This window comes from Saimiri boliviensis, chromosome 18, assembly GCF_048565385.1.
Source record: "Saimiri boliviensis isolate mSaiBol1 chromosome 18, mSaiBol1.pri, whole genome shotgun sequence".
Lineage (NCBI taxonomy): Eukaryota > Metazoa > Chordata > Mammalia > Primates > Cebidae > Saimiri > Saimiri boliviensis.
The window spans coordinates 34,381,196-34,404,962 of NC_133466.1; the positions used below are offsets into that span (position 1 = coordinate 34,381,196).

At 34.7% G+C, this 23,767-nt stretch overlaps 1 long non-coding RNA gene across 1 annotated transcript; it reads left to right on the forward strand.

Annotated features, from left to right (window-relative positions):
• The first annotated feature begins 1,607 nt into the window (after positions 1-1,607).
• LOC141581961 (uncharacterized) lies at positions 1,608-22,655 on the forward strand. The gene is made up of 3 exons (XR_012514787.1): positions 1,608-1,692; positions 14,767-14,891; positions 19,923-22,655. It is a non-coding gene; the product is annotated as an uncharacterized LOC141581961 (long non-coding RNA).
• The last annotated feature ends 1,112 nt before the right edge of the window (positions 22,656-23,767 follow it).

Here is a 23,767-nt window from a genome sequence, read left to right on the forward strand (position 1 = left end):
GTCAGGGTCAAAATAGAGTGCTATGGGTATAGGAAGCCAACCAGACAGGAATGGTAGAAACAGGATAATGGGAAATAAATCAGTAAAATATGGTCTAAGAGCTACGCTAAATTTCACTGGTGACAAAAAATAAATACAATTTAAACATCCTGGTAGAGGCAATAACGATGAGCAACTATAGTTTAAGTGCAGAAAGCCATGGAAATGAAAAAAAAAAAAAAAAAAAAAAGAAGGAACAAAAAGCTGTATTTGGAGAGAGGAAGAATTGCTTGTGAAAATGGAGTCCAAGGTGAGATCAAATGGCCTTTCTCTTAAAGGAGAAAGAATGTACAATTCTTTTGTAAGGAATGAGAATATTGCTTTGTGAGAATTTTGTATTTGAGGCATACAGTGGGAAGTGAGAGTAGAAGTTAAAGAGACAGGTTAAATCAGTTGATGCTGGGTCATAATGGGCCTAGTGAGCCATGTTAATGCAGTTGGATTTATCTATAAGCAAAGAGGTGACAGTTGAATCTCTCAATTTTTATTCACATCTAAGTCATGGAAAATCTTAGGCACAATGTATATTTCCCAAAGTTTATGTAATTCATATAAATGAAATGAAAGATCAGGTCACCTTATTTTCTGGTGTTCATATCAAAAAACCTAAAAGTGTAGCTCTTTGGACAGATGGAAAAATCCACGAATGATCATGTTACTAATTCTACACCTTAATGTTAAAACAAGAATTTTATAACAAAGTAAAATGTCTGCTGTCTTCATGTTTTGTAATAATGAAACAGCACATTTTAGTTAAAATAAATAAATAAAAGGTTGCTAAGGGTAGTTATTTCAGGTTAAATATTATCAACCAGTCTCAAATTATTTTATGAGAAGGACTGTAAAACACAGAATAAAAGCATTTTTCAATTTACATTGAATTTAATAGCTATCATTTATCTCTATTTTTTACCTCCTTCCCCAGATATCTTACTACAGATTTCTAAGAGTACGAAAATATTTTCTTAAATATTTATGTCTCTGAAATTTCAGGTCAATAATTTTTGATGAATGGAATTAAGTCCTTTTTTTTTCTAGACACATTTTTTAAAAAATAGCATGCTTATAAACTTCTGTGTTTTCTGACAGTAACCCCAAAATGCCAAGGAAGGTATACAAAAGGCTGAGTTGATACTATGTTTATATTAATACTATTTTGTATCTATTTGATTTTATTTACAAATGACATGCTACTATTTTTACGTTTATCGACATTCGTTGTTTCTTTAATTTTTGGTCTATGTACTGAGCCATTGCATTGTTAGCCATTCCTGAACTCATAACTTTAATCACTGTTAGACACATAGTAATGTAGTATGATGATAATTTCCTAACTTTACATTTGCTGGCTTATTGCATTTCTTTTTATGTTTAAGAACAGTAGTATTTTGCTCAATTCATGCTTCCATTTAAGGAGATAGAAAAACTGACACATTTGTAATCTAGTCTTTTGAAGAACTTTGAACTCAACCTACTTCAAAAATAACCACTGACTGAGTTCTGTGTGGAGAACCTAATTGATATGAGTGAAGTACAACAGGAGATGGCAGCTAAATTTGTATGCAAGAGTCAGGATAAGAAGTGTGACACTCACAGTGAAAGCAGAAAACAGCAATCCAGCAGTTCAGGACTAGTCATTCAAATGGACTAAAGGTCAGTTCCCTTTGTCTATCTTTCTTACAGAGTTACTTAGAGCGGGGAGATGGAAGAAATAAATTTTTCATGAAATATACTGCCTGAGGAAAGGAAAACATAATGTCTATTCCATTGTGTATACCTGGAGCAAAGTGTAAGGCTGGTGGAGTACAAAATGTCATAGGCAAAACTTGAATCCTTTTTTCACCATACAGTTGGGTGAATGAAGCTTGGCAGTGACTAATAATGCATCAATTTTTCGTGATCATAAATAAACCTGGATTATAAAGAAATGTGAGAAAACATCTATCTCAGCCCAGGAAATGATTCAGAATTCCCTGCATGAAGTAAAATCTAGGATGTTTTAATACTCAAGGAAATACCCATATGTCTGTGCTAATGCTTGGAAAGTTTACAATTTACTAATTTATTCTATAATATAGAAAATTAAATTTTCATTTATAAGACATAGATAAAAGATACCTTGAGGGGGCAAATAAGCAAATGTGTTCCTTATTTGGTGACCCTACTGTAAGCAGTTTCTGTGGGTCTGATTGTGATTTCTATGTTCCTCTTCAGTGGGGGAGAATAAATAAGAGTGGATAAAGGAAAGAGAGAAGACAGAGAAAAAGATAGAAAAAAAAAGGAAGAGAGAAAGGAGAAGAGAGGAAGAGAAGGAGGGGGAAAAACAAGACTGACTTTACAATATAAGATATACTGTTATATATTGACAAGCAATTAGGAAAATATATATGTATAAATATTATAATGGTTAATTATATTTTAAACAATTACATTTAAATGTTACATACATTTAAAATATTAGAATTATTTATCTGACATAACTACATATTTCTAGGTGTTATTTAAATAAACAAGAATTTGTTCAAATTAATTTTTAATAGTTTAATCTGCATTGACTCCCATTTGCCTACCCTTTTAACATTTTTTAGTTTTCTTTTTTAAATCCTAATGCAAATGAACTCTTACTACTGTGAGTTGCTAGATTTTCTCTAGTATTAACTTTTCTTATTCTTTTTTCTATCTCTTCCCTCATCTCCTTCTTACTTTGTAAAAAATTTTTTCTTCTTTATTCTCTTGTATCATTTTACTTATTTTTTTTCTGTCTTTTAATATTTTCTTTCTTTCTTCTGATTACATGCAAAAGTGTACTTCTAGTTCACCAGATGAGATTTCAGGTTTTCCAATTGGAGGTGTTGGTAGGATTATTGCTACAAGCTCTATAAGAAATAATTTATAGTAATAAAATGAAAAAGAGGTAAAGTGATTAAAATGTCTACATAATTGCAGATAATTAAATAGACAAATGAAGTTAATAGAAAAACAGTTTGAAATAAAGAGCAGGTAAATTAAATAGCACCTGTTTTTTACTAATTGTTATTGATTTTATTACCTAAAAAAAATGATGAGCTGTATATTTCATTATTTTAGGAAGAACAGTAGCGATGAATATATGATACAGCTCTTTCAATTTGAATTGGAATCCTTAATTTTTTTTTTCTTTTTTGAATTAGAGACAGTATCTTGCTGTGTTGCCCACACTGGACTCAAACTCCCGGGCTCAGGCTATTGTCTTAGCCTCTCTAGTAGCTAGGGCAGCAGGTGTGGACTACTGTACCCAGCCTGTGGATTTAAATCTTACTTGAAGGAATTGCTTTAAGGATATAAGGTTAGGTTCTCTTTTAGGTAAATTTGACAATCTCACTATGAAAGCACCAAACAAATATCCTGAGTTGAAAGTAGTGAAAATGTTATAACCATTAAATACCAAATTATCATAATTAAAACAGGAACATGATAACAGATTGCAGCAACTTTGATTCACTGTCAACCTTGTAGCAGCCAGGCATGGAAAGGTACAATTTCTGCATCTTCCACAGCACCTCAGCCAGAAATTCCCCTAAAAGCTCTCCATACATATATTCAGCTTGTTTAATTATAAGGAATGAAATCTGAAGAAAATTACTTCAGTCTTAGAGCATAATTTACTTTGCACATACAGAGGAGTTATAAAGTCCCTGAATTTATGACGTTGAAGGTGAGATGCTCATTCTGACCACCATTTCCACATTCCAAAGTAGGAAATCATAACTGAAGTCCCCACTTCCCACTTTGTGTAAGGTATATATCTTACCCACTGTAGCTTCTAGCTGATGGATCTACAGGGAACACATTATGAAATATAAAATTGGATGTGGTTCTGCTATCAAATTGTAATTTTACTTCTATATAGAAAAAATAAATATGATGTTCATGGTACTCTTATCTCACGTCTGCTGAACAACTAATGCTAAAACCTCAAGCATACAAAATTGCTTAAATCAGTGATTTGGTAGTTTTATTTTAACGTTTCTCTACCTCTAAAGTATTTTTTGCTAGCTATATTCTTGATAATTTAAAAGTAGATATTAGGACTCTTCTAAAAATTGTATTTTAAGAGTTTCTGCAGGTTAGAAACTTTTTTGCTTTCTTATAAATCTTGAAAAAATATTAAACAATTTATCTCATAGAGTACTTTTATGAAACTAAAATTCTATAATTTTTATTTATAAGGAAATTATTACATTAGTAATTTTATTGGTTAGACTACCATGTTGCCGCTATAAATCTATTACCTACATGAATACAAGGATGCTGCCTCCATCTCTCTACCTCAGATCCACTGACAGCACCTGGCATAGAGTAGGGACATCCATTCATGGAACACAAGAATACAGCTGTACTCCACCTTTTTATTCGTTTTCCTTTGTACCTTCAACCCAGAATAAAAATACAACTACTTAGCACACTTAATTTCGTGAGTTCATGAAATGCAACCTTTCATTCTCTTGTGTGTCTGTGTTGCTGGGAGACCTAGATTGCCGCTACAATTTGTTTTTTGTTCTGAATAAAGCTGCAGAAACCAAATCCAACAACTTTTGTCCAAGAAGCTTCCTTTTATCATGCACCTCCCTCCCTTGGGACTTGGAGAGTCTCCTCTTCTTGGAAGGCCTATGCATTTGCAATTCTCTACATCTATGGGAGTCCCACGAGAAAGATGTTCTTTTCCCCAAATTTCAACAGAAAAGTTGGATTGAGATTTTATTTATTGACATTGACATTATTTTACACTTCTTCCAACTCTCGGGAAAGTAAGAAGCACTTGATGGTGGCAACACAAGTGTCACTGCTGCTTCAGTAAGTAACTCTTTACAATAATTAACACACCTTAATCTGACTTATCTGACATCTCTTATTTTTAGCTTTCTATTACAATATTTATTTTGGATTTATTTGAGTATTTCTTTGAAAAAAATCCTCAGTATGAAACATGGCTTAATGATCCCAGATATGTCATTATCAAAACTATGTCATGGAACTTTATTCTTAACCTTTTAATATTTCACGGTTTTGTTATAAAGGTAATAGTTTTGCTATTATAAGTAAAGTTACTTTTGATTAAGAAATTACTGTACACATGTGCTGCTAAAGTTCTGAAACCCTAATTTATTTAGAACTTTCTTTTTCTTTCTCTCTTGCTATGGAGAGAAAAAATGTTGCTATTATGTGAGGTTCCCCTAGTTAATACTCAAAATAGTTTTGAAATCATTTTTTAAAAAATTATAGGCTGAGCGCTGTGGCTCACGTCTGTAATCCCAGGAACTTGGGAGGCCAAGGCGGGTGAATCACCTGAGGTCAGGAATTGGAGACCAGCCTGGCTAACATGGTGAACCCCCATCTCCACCAAGAATACAAAAAATTAGCCGGGCGTAGTGGTGCTAATAACGCTCCTGCCTCCGCCTCCTGTGTAGCGCCTGTAATCACAGCTACACAGGAGGCGGAGGCAGGAGAATTGCTTGAACCTGGGAGGCATAGGTTGCAGTGAGTCAAGATTGCACCATTGCACTAAAGCTTGGGCAAAAAGAAGGAAACTTCATCTCGATATATGTACATGCAGCATCACGCAATATACTTTCTTTACTAACGTGCGTGTCTCCCCAATCCCTAAACCAGGAATTGGCAAATGTTTTCAGTCAATGGGTTTTTGTTTCAGAATGATGGCGTAAGTCATGAATGAATTACTATGTGGCTCAATGTGAATAATATAACACGTGCATTTTTAATTTATATTTTTGGATAGCATATCATGCCACAAAATATGATAGAAAAATAAATACTAGAGGATTAGTACCATTTAGAAAATGTGTTATTTAATAGATTGATGAAAAATATGGAAAGACAGAGAGGTGCTCTTGAGGTAGTAGTTATCTTTTAAGTGTTTTTAGACTGTAAGTGTAACCAGTATTAAAATGAATTATAAGTTTTTATAGGTATATTCTTCATATCTTAATATCTTTGACAAATAACTATGTTTAGAATATGTTTTCAGTCTTGACTAAAGGCAAAGGAAATTGCTCCATGACTTATTATGGTTTTTTCCATCAGTATATTTCTGTGGAGTAGCGTTCTTTGGAGGACGTGTAAGAAAATAAGCAAAAGATTAGCAGCAAATTCTAGCCTAAGTGGATTAGCCATCTGAGCAGTCTTGAAGGTAATCCTTTTTATTTGGGAGAAAAACATGCTAATTGGAGAATTTATACATCTGTGGTATTAGCTTTATTAACAAAGAAAAACTGATAAGAGCAATGAATCTCAATGCCATTTCTGTAATATTAACTTTATTTCAGTGTATGGGCTTGAAAATTATCCTTGTAACTATGTGTGAAGTCTTAAAATTAATCACACCATTGTTTGTATATACAGAACAATTGCTGGCCCTTTATCACGACTATTATTTACTGAAAGTTCGTGAGCCTCATGTTTAAATTCGGAGTAAAATTTAATCCTAACCAAAATACAAATTTATCAGTTCATAATTTAAATGGTTGCTTTTCTACCTTTAGTTTTTAAAGAACAATTGTTCCTGCTTGGCTCCAGACATGGATGTGAGAGAATGTGAAGAGGCTTTTATAATCTTTTGATGTAGATAGAGGAGCCTTAGGCATCTTTCTATCCCTTGCTGTGAGTGATGTGATAACCTTTGACACATGAGGACATTGTGCTGGCATTCGAGGTTGGTATGTGGGACTACCGTTAAAGGAACTCCTTGAGCTTGATAGATAGAGCCTGTTGGCAGCTCCCTGGAAGGCATGGTGTTTCTTTAGCTCTAATGGAGCACTATCATGTTCTCTACACATCCCTTTGGTCTACGATATTCACTCACGTAAATTTCATTATTAGGCTTTCTAGACCTAAATGCAGCATTTTGAGTAAGTTTTGAACAGATAATTTAAGGATAATCCAACTACGTTTAATACCTTCTTATCCAAACATGTCACCTTCTTATCTCTACTGTGGATTCAAGGGAATCCATATTCCCTTGAATCCATCAGGAACCAAAGTCTTCTGAGCACCAAGACACATAGAAATGGATTTATACCTTTTTTCTCTTAGTCAAAATTTCAGGTGAAAAAAGGAAGAAATATCTTATATCTTCTTTCCTTGCCACTCAAGCTCCATGGTTAATCTTTTCAGATGCATTAATTCCTTTATGTTAAAGAATTCATCATTTATTTTTATAATTCCGTATTAAGATTTACTAAAGCAGCACATACATATTAAAACACATTGTCTTTGTTTAAAGATAGATGTTTTTCAAGTTGATTATCTTGCTGAAGACATTGAAATTCCATGTTCATAAGCTTTTGGGTGTTAACATGTTTATGATTTCACCTCAATACTGAAAGAGCACAAAGAAACATTAAGAGTTAGATTAAAATGTATCCATGTGAGATTTTCTAGTACTTTCTCTAGTGTAAATCTTTCTGTCTCTGTAAAGTCTAGGTTCAGAAATTATAGACCCCTCAATAAAGTGGGTATTATTCCAAACTAATTTTTATCTCTGAGGTACTTTATGTTTCTCTTGATCAAACTGCTTACTGAGTTTTACCTTATATCTATTCAGAGCCTCAGAATAATGTTTTTAAAATAAAAGTCATAATTCATTTTATTTGTCATGAAAATAAATTTATGCAATTCGGTTGAAAGAAATAGTGAGAGAAAAAAATAAAGAAAAAAGAAAGAAAGAGAAAGAGGAAGGCAGGAAGGAGAGAGAGGTCAGGGAAGATAAAGAGAAAGAAAGAGGAAGAGAAAAAAGATAAAGGAGAAAAGGAAGGAAGGGAAGAAAGCTGGAGTAATGAAAAAGGAAAAATAGAGAAAAAATTTTTGTTTCAGTCATATACATATTTCTGTGTGAATGTCTTTACAATTAGGTGTATAATTGTATAACTATATTTATTAATATTAATCTTAGGTAAAAATAATTGTAATTCAACATAAAAAGAAAAACAACTTTGAAAACTATTGGCCCAGTACTAGAGCCTTCTATTTCTAAGAAACCTAAACTACATGGTTATGGCAAAATTTTGTTAACATACACAGCTTTCTTCTTCACATGAATATTTTATAATGTGTGTGTGTGTGTGTGTGTGTGTGTGTGTGTGTGTGTGTTCATCATGGCTAATAGGCATGGCATTATGAAGGATTTTCGTTAAAAGCAGAAGTATAGATGTATGAGTCAGTATCTCAATACCAGCCTCTTTCCTTGTGCTCCCTTAGGCTGACCTTTCCGTTTCTGTCCTGAGAGTGTGACTAGAAAGGGATGCATGCCATCTGCTCTGGATTACAAGAAACAGCATGGTATCATCTCTGGCTCTTTGGAACCTCTCAAAGTAACCTTGCCTAGTGCATGATTAACTTCGGTCTCTTTCTGTCTCTCATATTTGATTTCCTCTTTTGATGCACTGTCTGTATACAGTTCACAACTTATTTTAGCCTGAAACACCACTATTGGAATTGAGTCTTTCTCCTTAAGAAGTTGTGGCCCAGATAATGTTTATATGATATCAAACCTACCAAACAGGAAGCTACTGAAATCTAACCCAGATATAATACTAGCCTATCATTATATTTTTGTCTGAGCACAATATGCAATTTATGTAACCTATTACTCATCAGGGACTTGGTTTCCTGATCTTTTATATTAAGGGTCTTAAAACATCTCAAACTCTATTATGGTGTGCCTTGTTTCTCAGCTAACAAATAATAAGAATACGAAATCCCATAGTGGTAGATTACCCTCTTATCCCACCCACCTACACAAAATATTTAGATATGTGTGCTTAACATAGGTTACATTAATCAATGTAATCAATTGATATAGCAATTTTATTTGGTAGTTAAGGCAAATAGTTTGTTGGTGATTGACAGAATAAAAAGAATACTGTGTCATGTGGTGGAGATATCAGGTAATAGCAAAGCAGAGGATCTGAGGCCAGAAGAGTTAATAGTTTCAAAGTGGGTCAGGATGGGGGAGGCAAGATGGCTGACTAGATGCTTTCGCATGGAACAGCTTGCACAGAGGGACTGAGACGACTGGTGTGATTTTAAAAGATTTTCAGAGGGGAGGAGCCAAGAGTGGGCAGAGAGGTGTACTGGAGCATAAACTTCTCCACGGGGTTAATGCTCCCATCACACCAGCCTTGCACATTTCTGTCTTAGTCACTCATTGTGGTTGTTCAATCTCATAGGGAGTAAGGAGCATGAGGACGTGGTAAGCAGATCATCATGGCTGAGGGAGTTTCTATGAAGGTTTGCTGCAGGGAGCCATACGTGGCTAACACAGCAACAGCAGCAGTAGTACCAGAAATGAAAAAGTTTCACTACTCAGAAAGAGCTATCTGGGTAGTTCATCAGCCATATCCACTACAGCATCTGAGTGATTTTCTAAAACACTTTAGCTCCCCCAATTGCAATCCACCAGTGGTTTCCTACAGGCTAAAACATTAATTCCAAATTATTTTTGTTTCCTTTCATTGTATCCATCCTTACAATCTATACATATAGATGTATTTCTAATTTTTAAAATGCCATCTTCTATGTATATTTTGTATACTTTTTGGACAGATGGCTTTATCTTCAAAGAACGATCTTTGAAGACTTGAACACCTAATCACTTAGTTAATTTCAGCTTTTTAAGTCTAGTTAAGATGTTACCTCCTCCTATATACGTAACTATATTCCCAAACTCCTAACGTCTGCCTTAATCCATCTCTTTCTAAAAGCTCCTCTAGCATTTAAAATTCTCTGAGTATCTGCTTACTATTCTCTCATCTCAGTAAATAATTTTCTTATGTTCCGAAGCTGTGATTTTTAATCTCTTTATTATACATCTTGACACATAATGAACATTCAATATACTTTTTCTTAAATACATGTATTAATGAGGTTTATGGATTAAAATGCTCAAATTAAAAAACCAAATAAAAAAGTAGAATGCATTGCCATGCTACGAACTCAGTTTCATCAGATTCTCACATGTACAACCTACTGGTATTTAACAACAAAAAGGTATCTGGATTTTTACACTATAGTATCTGAAATTAGATGACTCTTAATTTGTTGGCAATTTAAGATTATCTCATGATGTGTATTCAGACGCTTACATCATATATTTAAAGTGGAAGATACCTAAATGTATGTTGGTGTTTCTAGGTGTCCTGGATCATATGCAGTTCAGTATGGCTGGAATCCTTATGCCATGATTGTTTGATTTTTCTCCAGTAATAAATTAAACTCTTCAGTAGTACTATTTCAGCATTATGCTGCAATCAATTATAGCTACTATTATTATTGTTTGCAGATGAATGGCCCCAATTCTGTTCATCTAGCTTTTAACTACGCTTGTTTCCATACTTCTAGTCTATAGTCCCTTGAAGAGCAACAGGTGAGCAAATTAACTTTCCTGTAGTTATTGTCATACTTTTTTCCATTATATACATTTTACACAACACACATATCGATATAAATTTCCTCAGATTCTCACTCAAAATCACTCTCCAACATAGCTATTGGGATAGCACATAGCTCTTTATGTAAAAAAACTGATATCCTTCAGTTAGATGTGGTTTATATTTTTATCCTAGTTTTCTATGGAATATCTTACTTTTCATACAAGGTCTCCACCATTATCAGATCTTTTTCTCTCTCACAAATTAGCTCAAACTAAAATGATCATATTCTTTCATGGGTGCTTAGATATTAACTTCATTTTGTGTGTCTGCGATTGCTCACTCTTCCAACACAAATGCAGAGACTTCATCAACTGTACCTCCGTAGCTCTGTGCTGTACAGAACTGCCTCTCACTCTTTCTATAAATCTGTAGCTCCTGCTTTTGATAGAAAAAGAATAACGTCTAAGTTGAATTCTACCATAGCAAGTCTTCACTTTTCAAAAGTAATTGATTCTAAGTAACTTCCCAGGTTTATACTTTCAGACGCACCTCTGGCTATAGCACCATGAGGTTTTTCTTTTTAACAGTTTCATTTCCAGTAGGCCTGCACAACACAGAAAGGATTTTGGTATCAAAGTGTTGATAGAAGTTTGAGTCTGGTTCAGTATAGGTCACAAGGATAAATGGAGAGTAACCCAGAGATGAGCTTAGCACTAATTAGTGACAGGAGAAGCTGGATAATATTACTTCTTCTGTACTGAACATCTGTTTTGTTCCGTTGACTATATTAGGTGGACTTGCTCTTTAATTCCCACAGTTAACCTTATGAAACAAATAGTACTTCCATTTCACAGATGAGATTTAGCAAGGTTAAGCAATTTGTTCATGAACCACAAGCCTGCAACTGACAGAGTATGATCAGCCTCATCCCATCCTTGTAAGTAGACATTTCAGCTGAATTTCTGTGAGTAGTTTTCTTAAATCTCTGTTTAGTCTATTTACCATCCACTTACATCTTGCCCACTATGTGCAAGGCACTGTTCTAAGAGCTTTAAAATATTCAAAGTGTCTACTCATAACAGCCCTCTAAGTGATACATTATTAACTGCATTTTAAAGAACAAGAAAGTAGGACCAGAGATATTTAGCGAATTGCCCAAGATCATGAAGCTTTTAAATACTTTTTTTGAATACACAGACACACAAAACTAAATTTAATGTTTGGTTAAATGTTATGCTATTGTAATAAAGTCATTGCATGTTTCAAAATTTAGTTTTGTTTTAAAATAGATTTATTTTTAGCAGTAGACGTTTTTGTTTCAAGTCTAGTTATTATTTGTCCATGCCTGAAAGATATTTACCTTTTAAGCCTTGGTCACTCTAACTGCCACTATCACTATTTCCTTTTGGCAGCTACTAGACTTTCAGGCTGAGAAACTTGGGATTAATAACAGTTTCTAGGAGATGTACATTAGAGATCCAATATATTTCATTGATGACACATGCCCTACTTCCTCAATATCCTTCACTCTAGCCAAGGCTGTCTGTGACTGGAAGAAAGAAATACTTTGCAGCAGCTCTAGAACTGCAGGCTGCTGACAAGGACCATTAACTAATTTAGATTTAAGTGTCTGTGGAATTGCTGGCTAGAACTACTACAGCAATGCCATGGGATAATAAAGGTTTACTTCTATCAGAGAGTCTCCAGAGCTGCCTGTGTCTCATATTTCTTCTTACTGAAGTTAATGCACTGGAAACTTTGTGTGTATGTGTGTTTGTGTTTGTTTATAAAACACATGACGTGGTTTGAATAAAATGTAGATTTTATAGTATGCAATTAGGTGAATAATTTATTACATGTATGGCATTAAAGAGATCAGGAAGAGTGTGTTATTGTTGGTTACGTGAGTCCTCTATAATGTTATTTGGTGTGATGTTCTTCACATGACTTGCTCCGACAGTTTTTATGTCTTGTCATTGCATGCTGATGCCAGTGTGCAAATAGGTTTGCCACATAGGAATTACCTGTCCCACAAGTTCATTTTCAATGGCATTCTAAAGATCAACCATCCTTGCAGGAGTTAAGAAAGATTTATAGAATCATTGCAATGCAAATCCTTAGAAAGAAAGACATAAAAAAAATTGACAGTATTATATAGGAGAGAATATAAAAAATTTACTATTTTTAATGTTTCATATTTTAAAAAGTGAAACTGCTATATAATAAAAATTCAAAAATTAAATTTTCATAAAATCAAATTTTAATGCTTTTCTCCCCACATGTTAAACAACAGCTTCTGATAAATCTTCTTAAGGAGTCTATGCTAGAATTTATAAATAACTGACATTTGTTTTTATGGTGAAATCACCAACAGATTCCTCAATATACAAGGCAGTGATTTACATTTCAAATTATTTGAATATAGATTACAAAAGAAAAACCTAGAAATTCTCCATTTCTGATATCCACATTTATTTGGTCATAGAGAACTAAAAAATATTGCTGAAAGAAATACTAGGATCTCATAATATTTTGGCTGAATATATATACACACATATACTTGGGAACATGTACATGTATATACATATATATTGCACAAATTTTTAAATGCTTAGTTTTGTGCATATAAGGCAAATCTCATATGGTGTTTTAAAAATATCTAGACTATTTCCAGAAAAATTAATTTTAAGTGGACATAAAATAGAAAACTTCTCAAAAATCATTGACTGATTTTTTTTATCTTGGGACAAGTGGGCTGATGCTGTATTTTCTATTACTTTGTGGCTGCCCATGGCATTTGTCCGTATACTATGTGCCACAAGGATAAAGCAGTATTCACTATTAAATTCCTACTATTTTATTTATGCAAATTTATGGGGTAAGAAATGTTTTACATGTATAATGCTCAGTGATCAAATCAGGGATCCAAGGACTGTTTTAAGTATAGTCATCTTACCCTGCCATCAAACATTGAATGTATTTCTTCTGTCTACTGCATGTTTTTACCCTTTAATCCAGCAGTTCCCAATCTTTTTAACACCAGGGATAAGTTTGTGGAAGACCATTTTTCCATGGATGGAGGTTGGGGGTCAGGGTTTCATGGATGGAGGTTGGGGATCACATTATATATATTGTGCACTTAATTTATATTATCATTACATTGTAATACGCAGTGAAATAATCATACAACTCACCATAATGTAGAATCAGTGGGAACCTTGAACTTGTTTGCCTGCAACTGCATGGTCGCATCTGGGTATGATGGGAGACAGTGACAGTTCATCAGGCATTAGGTTCTCATAAGGAGCATGTAACCTAGATGTCTTGCATGCACAGTTCACAGTAGGGTTTGCACTCCTATGAGAGTCTAATGTGGCTGCTGATCTGACAAGAGGTGGAGCTCAGGCAGCAATGTGAATGATGAAGAGTTGCTGTAAATACAGATGAGGTTTTGCTCACTTGCCTGCCATGCATTTCCTGCGGCACAGTCTGGTTCCTAACAGGCCACGGATGGGTAGCTGACTGTGGCCCCAGTGTTGGGGATCCCTGCTTTAACTCACTTCTCTGTATCCCTTCCCCTCCCCCTACTCTCCCTTCTCAGTATCTGTTATCTATTTTTCTTCTGCCATTACCATGTGTTAAAATGTTTTAGCTTCTACATCTAAGTGAGATCATGTGACAGTTGTCTTTTTGTGCCTGATCTAAAGATCAGGGGAAGAAAGAAAATCTAGTAAAAGAAATAATCTAATTCCATTTTAAAAGGCCTCAAAATAGAAATACTGAGCATTAAAATATAAATGACTAAAGTCAATTTAGGATACAAGATTACTAGCTTAAACATTTATAAGAGTTTGTGAGTTTTTGAGGACAGTGGTTTGTTAAAGCAAACTAAATATGGCCTGAGAAGGACTCTGCACTTCTCTATTTGAGTTCTTGTGAATGAACTGTAACCTAGCTTAATAGTCAGACAAAATCAAAAACCTAACTTAATAGTATGCACCTGTAACAATGCCTGAATGTTGGCCAATCCCACCAGCCATACTGCAATCACTCATAGGCTGTTGAATGTTCAAACTGCTTTCAAGTAGGCAAATGCCTAACGTGACCAATCTCACTGTTTCTGTGCCTGACTTCCAATTCCTGTACTTTACTTTGCCTTTTTTGTCTATAAATGTGTTCTGACCACGAGGCACCCCTGGTCTCTGTGAATCTACTGTGATTCTGGGGACTGCTCAATTTGCAAATCATTCGTTGCTCGAGTCCTTTCAATTTGATTCAACTGAAATTTTTCTTTTATCAGATGATGCCAGAAGCAGGATGCAAAATGGAGTTTCTAGCGACCCTCAGGAGCACTGAGTGAACATGCAAGGAACCTGCAGGACCCACTTGTGTCCACTGATCTCTCAGAGAAGCTGGGGATTGTGGGTAAGCCCTCTTTCAGATTTTAGAACTCCACAGATTTGTGTTTTGAGCTCTCTGAGTTTCTTTGAGCAAATTTCTGATCCAAACTGGGGTTGGCATCGTGGAGTGGGTCCAGGAATGGATTTGATCCAGGAATGAACTGGCTTGGATCCAGTTAGAGGTCTCTTACATTTGACCGGGTCAGAGAGGAAATGGTAGTAACCAGTAATATTGTAGGGGATATAAAATTTCACTTTTGAAAATTAACAGCAATTTTTGTGTTCTACAGCCTTTTGTTAATTTTTTCTTGCATACTCAAGTAGGAAAAAAAAACCCAATTATTGGCTAAGTTAATCCAGAGAACCTGAAAGTAAAGCCAATAATTTAGGTAAAAATGGGATCCTTAATTTCTGGAAAATTGATTTCCTTCTGGCTTATAACTTAGGCCTGAGAGGCAGCAAAATCTTATGGCAAAATCTTACTAAAGATAACTTACAGGGGAATGTTCCAAATGAACAACAATGCACTAAGGTCAATTTAAAAGTGAGGCCCCTCAGTAAAGTCCCTTTGGTTAAGAATGGATTTGGCACTACCGGATGTCAACTGCTATTCTCTTTGGAATAATCTGTCTTGTACTCTTTGCTGATGACTATGGGTGACAGGATTAGGGATTTACAGGATCCTGGGACATAGGGAGCTTATTCTTTCCTAAAAGGGGAAACTTGAGAGGGGATGAGACTGCTGGAAAAGAGTCTTAGCTACCAAGAAGCAACCACCTGAAGTTCTGAGAGTTGCCTCAATGGGTGGGTCTTTCTCTGGCCTCCCTGATCATTTCACCTTCCCCAGCCTGCCACAGACAATGCTTTCCTCTTTCGCTTTTCCCTTTCTTATCTTTTCTCTTACACAGATCGACCATCTTGCCCAGAGACCCAGTGTTGAAACACCTAGTCAGAGGTTGGATTAATTTAAGCCTTGTCAATTTGATATTGGGTGCTAAGCAGCGTGGTTAATGTCTGTTTTATCATATGTATTTTGCTCTTGCCAGACTGAAGAAAAGATAGTTTTCCTTTATGATGCCTCTTGGCCCCAGCATGATGGTCATGTGGCAAGCTGAGTCACTAAGGCTGCTCAGGGAAAGGGAACCCAGAAGCTTGGCATCCTGGCAAAAGGGTAAGAATTTCTTACCAGTCAGGTTTCCGGCTTCTCTGTGTGTCTGCTTGCAAACAGTTGAATGAATGGTAAATATCACTGTTTATCTCTTCTGTAAAGTTTTGATTAATGTGCAAAACAATTGTGAGGCTAGTCTTAAACTGATGTATTTGTGCTGTAAATTTGTTTTTCTGTGTCAAGGGGTCCCTGAGATAAAATATGGGCTTAGGACCCCATAAGCTGGCTGCTCAAGATGGCCCAGCAAGCTAGTCAATAACAGACTTTCCTGCAGGTCCCTGAAACAAACGAAAAAACTGGATGGCTTCCTCATCTTGATTTATGTCCTTGGGAGCTTGACCTTGCAACCATATGTCAGCACTTTCTCCTGGTCTCTGCCTTCCCGGAAGAGGAATTTTAGGATTTATTTCATAGTTAGCTCTAAAATCTATCTTGAGTAGTTAAAAGCCTTTGCAAGCTCAAAATTAACTACTATAGATTTTTTTTCTGGGAAGGGCAGTGGAGACTGCCCTGTGCTTTATCTGAGTAGCTAAGGTTTTGCCTTTTTACACTGGCAGTCTGGGTTTGAGTCCCTGCTTAGGAAGTAAGTCCTTTTTGGTTTGATAGCTGCATGACCTTGTCTAGTCTATTCTTCTCCATGGATTACCTTAAATGTTCCTTTCTCTGAGCACCTAGAAGTTTACCTTTGGTAAAGTTCAAAAGCTAGAAATTTGAAAAGGTTATTTGACTTTTTAAACAAAATTTTAAAAGGACTTTATTAAAGAATGCTATGGTTAAAAGTCACCTTAATTAAAAGTGGATCTTCAAGCTCTAACAGCCTGGACTTTTTGGGGAAATAATGAAGCCCATTTCCTGGCCTTGTTCTTCCAAGGACTCCACCATAAAGTCAATAACCAATTAATAAACTTAAAAACTGGCAAATGAATAATCCTACAACTACTTTAGTCATCTGCTGTCTATGTAATTATATATGTGTTGTGTATAATGTTCATATGAAAGAGTTCTAATTAATTAGCTTAAACAAAAATAGGTGCTTAAATAAAGTATTGTGAAAACAAAATAAAAACTGTAATGCTGTTATTTTACTGATCTTTGTGAAATAAAAACAGCTTTTAAGATTGTTGCTAGAGAATATATTTTGTCTAAATTATGCAGGTCAGATATTACGTATTCTAAACGCTTTAAGGTCATAAACTGTTTTGACTTTTGAAAACTGTGCAACTGGCCAAGTGCGGTGGCTCACGCCCATAATTCCAACACTTTGCGAGGCTGAGGTGGGAGGATAGCCTGGTGTCAGGAGTTCAAAACCAGCCTGGCCAACATGGTGAAACCCTGTCTCTACTAAAAATTAAAGAAAAAAAGTCCAGACATGGTGGTGGGAACGTTTAATCCCAGCTACTTGGGAGGCTGAGGCAGGAGAATAACTTGAACTAGGGAGGCAGAGATTGCAGTGAGCTGAGATTGTGCCATTGCACTCCAACCTGGGTGACAAGAGCAAAACTCCATCTCAAAAAAATAAATAAATAAATAAATAAATAAATAAAATAAAGAAGAAGAAGAGAGAAAGAAAAAAATAAAGAAAGAAAAGAAAAGAAAAAAAATGTTTAATTTATTTTGGAGGCATTAAATTCTTAATAAGCCTTAGGGATTATATGGAATTTGCCATGCCACCTACCTATGGAAGTAAGGTTATAAAGTGGAAGAGATTTTATATAATAAAAGATACTGTAATATAAATTCTTGTCCTAAATTAAAATGACTGGTTGTTTAAAGAGAGGGATGTTTAGGGCAAGTCAAAGTGTCTAAACACATCGTACATGGTCTGTGTATATCATGAAAGAATGTATGAAAATAGATTTACACCAGATATGTACAATTCAAATGTGATCAGGCCTCTTGAGTGCTTTATAAAATGTCACTATGACTTTTAATTGTATAGCTTGCCTGCTTTACAGCTAGGTAAGGCCCAGGGCACGTGGAGTTAGATGCCGGAAAGAGTCAGATCTTATTTGCATTTATGATTGGGTCCCAGGCTCCACACCTAGTACATAATTAAAATCCCTTACTGACCAGAGTTTTCACCAAAAGTAAAAGTCACTAAGAATTAATATTGTAAGATGTAATTGAGACTACTTAAAAATATGTTTACATACAAGTTGTGTAAAGAGAATAAAATGTGTCTTTGTAAGAGATTATAAGAAGGTATGGGAATGAAAATATTTGCCTAGGTTAGAAGGTTAAATGATTGTTTTATATTAAATAAAGCTAAAGGTTTGAACAAGTTGTAGAAGGTTTATAAAAATTAATTGTAAAAGATTCAATATGTGAGTGTATTGGCAAAAGTTTAAATGACATTATTCAGGGTTTTTTTTTTTTCATGCTTAGACATGGCATAAAAAGTACAAAGAAGTTTTCTTAGAACATTTTCTGCTCTGAGAAAAAAATTGTAAAGGGTTAAAAAAGGGTTTATAAAAATCTTAGCTTACGGTCAAATTAATTAAAACCGAATAGATTTATAAAATCAAGAAACTAGCTTTAACATTAAAAATTCACTAATGGAAGCATAAAATTTGGTTTTCTCTTTTAAAAGTATGTAACATTAAAAAGTTATGAAAGTTTTTCATTTACCTTTTAAGTAAACTCCAATAGGAAAAGGAGGGAAGGGAAAGAAATGGGACGGTCAGCTGAGCTCACGTCCTCGTCATGTTTTCTTGTTCGGAAAGTTGAGTCTCCTGTCTATCAGAATAATCTTTTCTCCTTTTCACAATTTTTGAGTTATCATTTTGGCTCACTGAATGGCTTATGGTAACCTAAGATTCCATTTTATAATATCCAATGTTTCAATCCTTTGGTTTAAACCCATGGTTCACTGAGCACAACTCCTTCATAATCTAGAACCCAAAGATTGGATCTTTTGAGAACATTAGAGAAAGACTGTCCTTGCTGTCCACACTACTGCAAAACTTTGGAGCCTTTGAAGCTTGGTTTCATAATCTCACAACTAAGAAGGGTCCCTCCATACTGCCGAACTGAACAACCATTGGAACTCTTAAAATAAAACTAACCAGGAAAATCTCTCCCCAGAAGAAGATGGCATCCTTGATGTGAACAGCTTTTCTTAAGATCCTGGATCAAAACGTCTGCTATAACAAGACTCTTATATTTGAATATTGTTTCCTTGTTTATGACCCTATGAACAACAGAAATGAAAAGGGGATCTATTATGTGCACTTATAGGGTACACTTTTATTTGTGAAGGATTTTGCATCCAGCCTTATACATGAATAACCTTGTACTTTAATCGAGAAAACATGAAACCCCAGTGCAGATGAGAAACTTTAGTGGTAAGATGTTGCCTTATAATCAGTCAAAACTCCTTGTAACCCAAATCATGGATTAAAGAGAACATTGCCAGGAGGTCTTCACTTTTCTAAAAAGACATCATTTGTTAGGTTCTTTTTCCATGGTTTAGAGTCAAAGCAGCAATAATTAGAAATGTCACTTCAAAATACAGTCTACAGTAAATTCTTCTTTAAAGGCTATTGTTACACATCATACTTTAAATTATCTTGTAAAAGTTATGCTAAATAATATAACTGGCTAAAAGAAAAATACCTGTGAAGTTGCTGACACTTGCAGCCTATGGAGAAATATATTAAATGTATTATATAATTTCAGTTATAGGGGATTAATGAAAAGACTACTTAGTCAAGCAAGTAAGCTCTTCATATAGCTCATTTCTTAATCTATTTAATTTTACATGGTTTGGTTTATGGGAACCCTGGGTAAGAAGCATACTCCAAACTTGGTATTATTCTCCCAATAGTCATAATGATAGTCTCCCTGGTGTGCTGTATTCTCTCAAAGTTACTAAATTTTTACATACAGCTATCTCTAGAACATCGGATGATCTCTCTTCAACTGGAATGACAAAAGCTGAAAGAAATTTTCTACTCTGAAGACAAATAAATGTGCCACCCTGAAGACACCATAACCTATGAATGATGTGCTGAGACTGGAAATTCAAAATGATGGTAACTCAGACTGGCCCGAAGGCCCTAAGTTTTGGTAAAACCCTTACCTAAGTGAGAACGTGGCTGAAAAAGGGGAATTAAAAAAAAAATTAGGGGAAGTCATTATTTTGGACTGAGCTCAGGCACTAGGCCCCAGCAAACCAAAGGAAACCAAGCTAAAATGAAGCCACTCCTGATAAATGTTACATAATCAAACTAAGTCTTTAAGAAAACACATAGATACTAAAACAGATCAGGTTTTGTTTTTCTGCTGTAAATAGAAAGTCTGACATAAGGAGGTACCCTCTACTCAGTCCTTACTCTCTACTTGCAAAACCTGCTTTTCTACTGTTTCCCAGTGGGTTTCAAAACCATGTAAGTACATTTATGATAGTGATAGTAACCTCAGTGACTAGGATTTTGGTCAATCACTCAAAATTGAGAAAATGACCAAAAGGGGGAAACAACTGTTAAAGCAAACTAAATATGGTCTAAGAAGGATGCATATTTTATATTTCAGTCCTTGTGGATAAACTGTTACCTAGTTTAATAGTCAGGCAAAATGGAAACTCAACTTAATAGTATGCACCTGCAACAGTGGCTGAGTGTTGGCCAATCCCAGTGGCCATGCTTCAACCACTCATAGGTTGCTGAAGGTTCAAACTGTGTTCAAATAAGGCCAACTCCGAGCTGTAACCACGCTCATTGTTTCTGTACCTCACTCCTGATTCCATATGTCACTTTACTTTTTTGTCTATAAATTTGTTCTGATCATGAGACATCTCTGGTCTCTGTGAATCTGCTGTGATTCTGGGGGCGCCTGATTCGTGAGTAATTCATTGCTCAAACGCCTTTAAATTTAACTCAGCTGAAGTTTATCTTTTGTCAGGTTGAATTTTATATATCTACTTCAGACTTTAATTTCTTCCATGTTACAAAGACTGATAAAGTGTTTGTTAAATACGTGAACTCAATGCATTGGACAAAAGTCTTCGGACAAAAGTATTTTTTTTCTCAAAGTACATGAAGTGATGCCACTTTATCCACCTGTCTCATAGTTTCTCTGTTGTAATCTCACACTGGAGGTACAATAGTCTTCTTCATACCTTGAGTCCTTTCTCTTGTAATATGAAAGGCATGTAGCCACTTTCTTTTTCTAATTCTTTTATAAATCTAAACATTTTCACTACCTATTGGGTACTATGCCCACCCACTGTGTGAGGGCATCATTTTTATACCAAATCTCAACAATACACTATTCACTCATGAAAAAAAAAAAAAAAAAAAAAAAACCTACACATGTACCTTCTGAACTCAAAATAAAAGTTGAAAAAATAAAATTAGATACATAATACCTCCCCAGAACGTTGCTTATGGGAACAAGTCTAAGTTCCTTAATACAGAGTAACATGGTAATAAAATTCTTGCCCTGATTTTCTTTCTTAGGCCTATGTCATTTCAGCACTTCCCATCACCATTCTTCCCCAATCTCTTCTATATTTTTGGAGGCTACAATCCTTAATACATTAAATTTTGGTTCAATGTTTGTTATATGTCTAAAATAATACTTAGCTGAGATGATGCAAATATGAATAAGGTACGGTCTATATTTACTTGTATATATACTTGACTCATTCTCTTTCACAATTTCATTTCTGTTCCTTTCAGACTAGTGAAATGATACTAATTTTTAATGATCTGTCTTTTATTGGAAATTTCCTATTTCCAAATGTCAAAAAAAGAAGAAATAATTTTTGTCTGTCCACTCTCGTAACACTTATCCGTGTCATTGACATAGCACAAATAGATATGAGACGTACATTGTTAGTTACACACATTTCTTGTTTTCCTATCAATGTCCTTGTCCTTAAGATCAGAGATTATAGTTTAATGTCCTTAAGATCAGAGATTATATTTTACTCATTTGTATTCCCATCAGAAAAAAACTGGGGCTTGTGTGTTATATATATTCAATAATTGTTTTGATGCAAAATGTATTAAAATATTATAAGCATCCAAGTTGGTGATCCATTTTAGTTAATCTCTTCTGCTGCCCCCCACCCCAAAAAGTGAGATATAAAAGTGAATTCAAATGTGTGTATGTTTATGTAGATCAACAGAAGCATCTGTGGACACAAATAAAAAATTTAGGACATGATTATCTTAGAAACACTTTAACTTCAAAGCTTATTTATTTATTTATTCATTTTATTGCAATAGCTTTGGGGGAACAGGTGGATTTTTGTTACACAGTAAGTTCCCTAGTGGTAATTCCGGAGATTTTGGTGTACCTATCACTTTAGCAGTGTACACTGTACTCAATCTGTAGTCCTTGTTCCTCACCCCTCTCCCCACGTTCGCCTTGAGTCCCCAAAGCCCCTTATAAGATTCTTATGCCTTTGCATCCTCACAGCTTAGATACCACTTATAAATGAAAACATACAACATTTGGTTTTCCTTTCCTGAGTTACTTCACTTAAAATAATGGTTGCCATCTCCATCCCGGTTGCTGAAAATGACATTATTTTATTCATTTCTATGGCTGAGTAGTATTCCATAGTGTATATATATCACCTTTTCTTTACTTTCCTGTTGGTCAATGGATATTTAGGCTGGTTTCATATTTTTACAATTGTGAATTTTGCTACTGTACATATGCATATGCAAGTGTCTTTTTCATATAATGACTTATTTTCCTCTAGGTAGAGACCCAGTAGTGTGACTGCTGGATCAGAAGGTAGTTTTACTTTTAGTTATTTATGAAATTTTCATACTGTTTTCCATACAGGTTTTACTAGTTTACATTCCCACAGCAGTATACAAGTATTCCCTTTTCACCATAATCACACCAATGTTTATTATTTTTTGATTTTTTAAAATATGGTTGTTCTTGCATCTCATTGTAGTTTTAATTTGCATTTCATTGCAAATGAAATATCATTGTAATTTTAATTTGCATTTCCCTGGTAATTAGTGATGTAGAGCATATTTTGATGTTTGATGGCCATTTGTATAACTTCTTTTGAGAATTGTCTACAAATGTCCTTTGCCCACTTTTTATTTCAATTTAATATTAATCCTACTATATATAACATATTATGTGTGTGTATATATATATTCTTTTTAGAGACAAATCTCACTTTGTTGCCCAGGCTGGAGTGCAGTGGCATAATCAGTTCACTGGAGGCTTTAATTCCTGGGCTCAAGCAATTCTCCCACATAAGTCTTCTGAGTAATTGGGACTACAGGCACTCACCATCATGCCCAGCTAATTTTGTAGAGATAGGGTCTTGCTATGTTCCCCAGGCTGGCCTTGAACTCCTGGATTTGAGTGATCCTCTCCCTTCAGCCTCCTAAAACAGTAAAATTACCATTGTTAACCACCTCACCCAGAATATAAAAATATTTTCGTATCAAATGTATAGAAAACATACTCACAATTTAAAAAACATAAAAATATAATTATGCATATAAACAAAACTTTTTAGTGAAAAATTAAATTTGATCTTAACTGTAACTATTATACTTGTAGTCTATTATATTGTAAGCCATATTATTATTATTATTATTACCAATATCCAAACTGCTGAAAGGTAAGCATCAAGGATAACTTTTTTCTTGAGAAATAAGTTTTCTGCTGTTGATTTTACCAAAATTGTATTTTATGGTGTACTTTGAGAAATGAGAAATACTTAGAATTTAAGAATATTAGTTGGCATT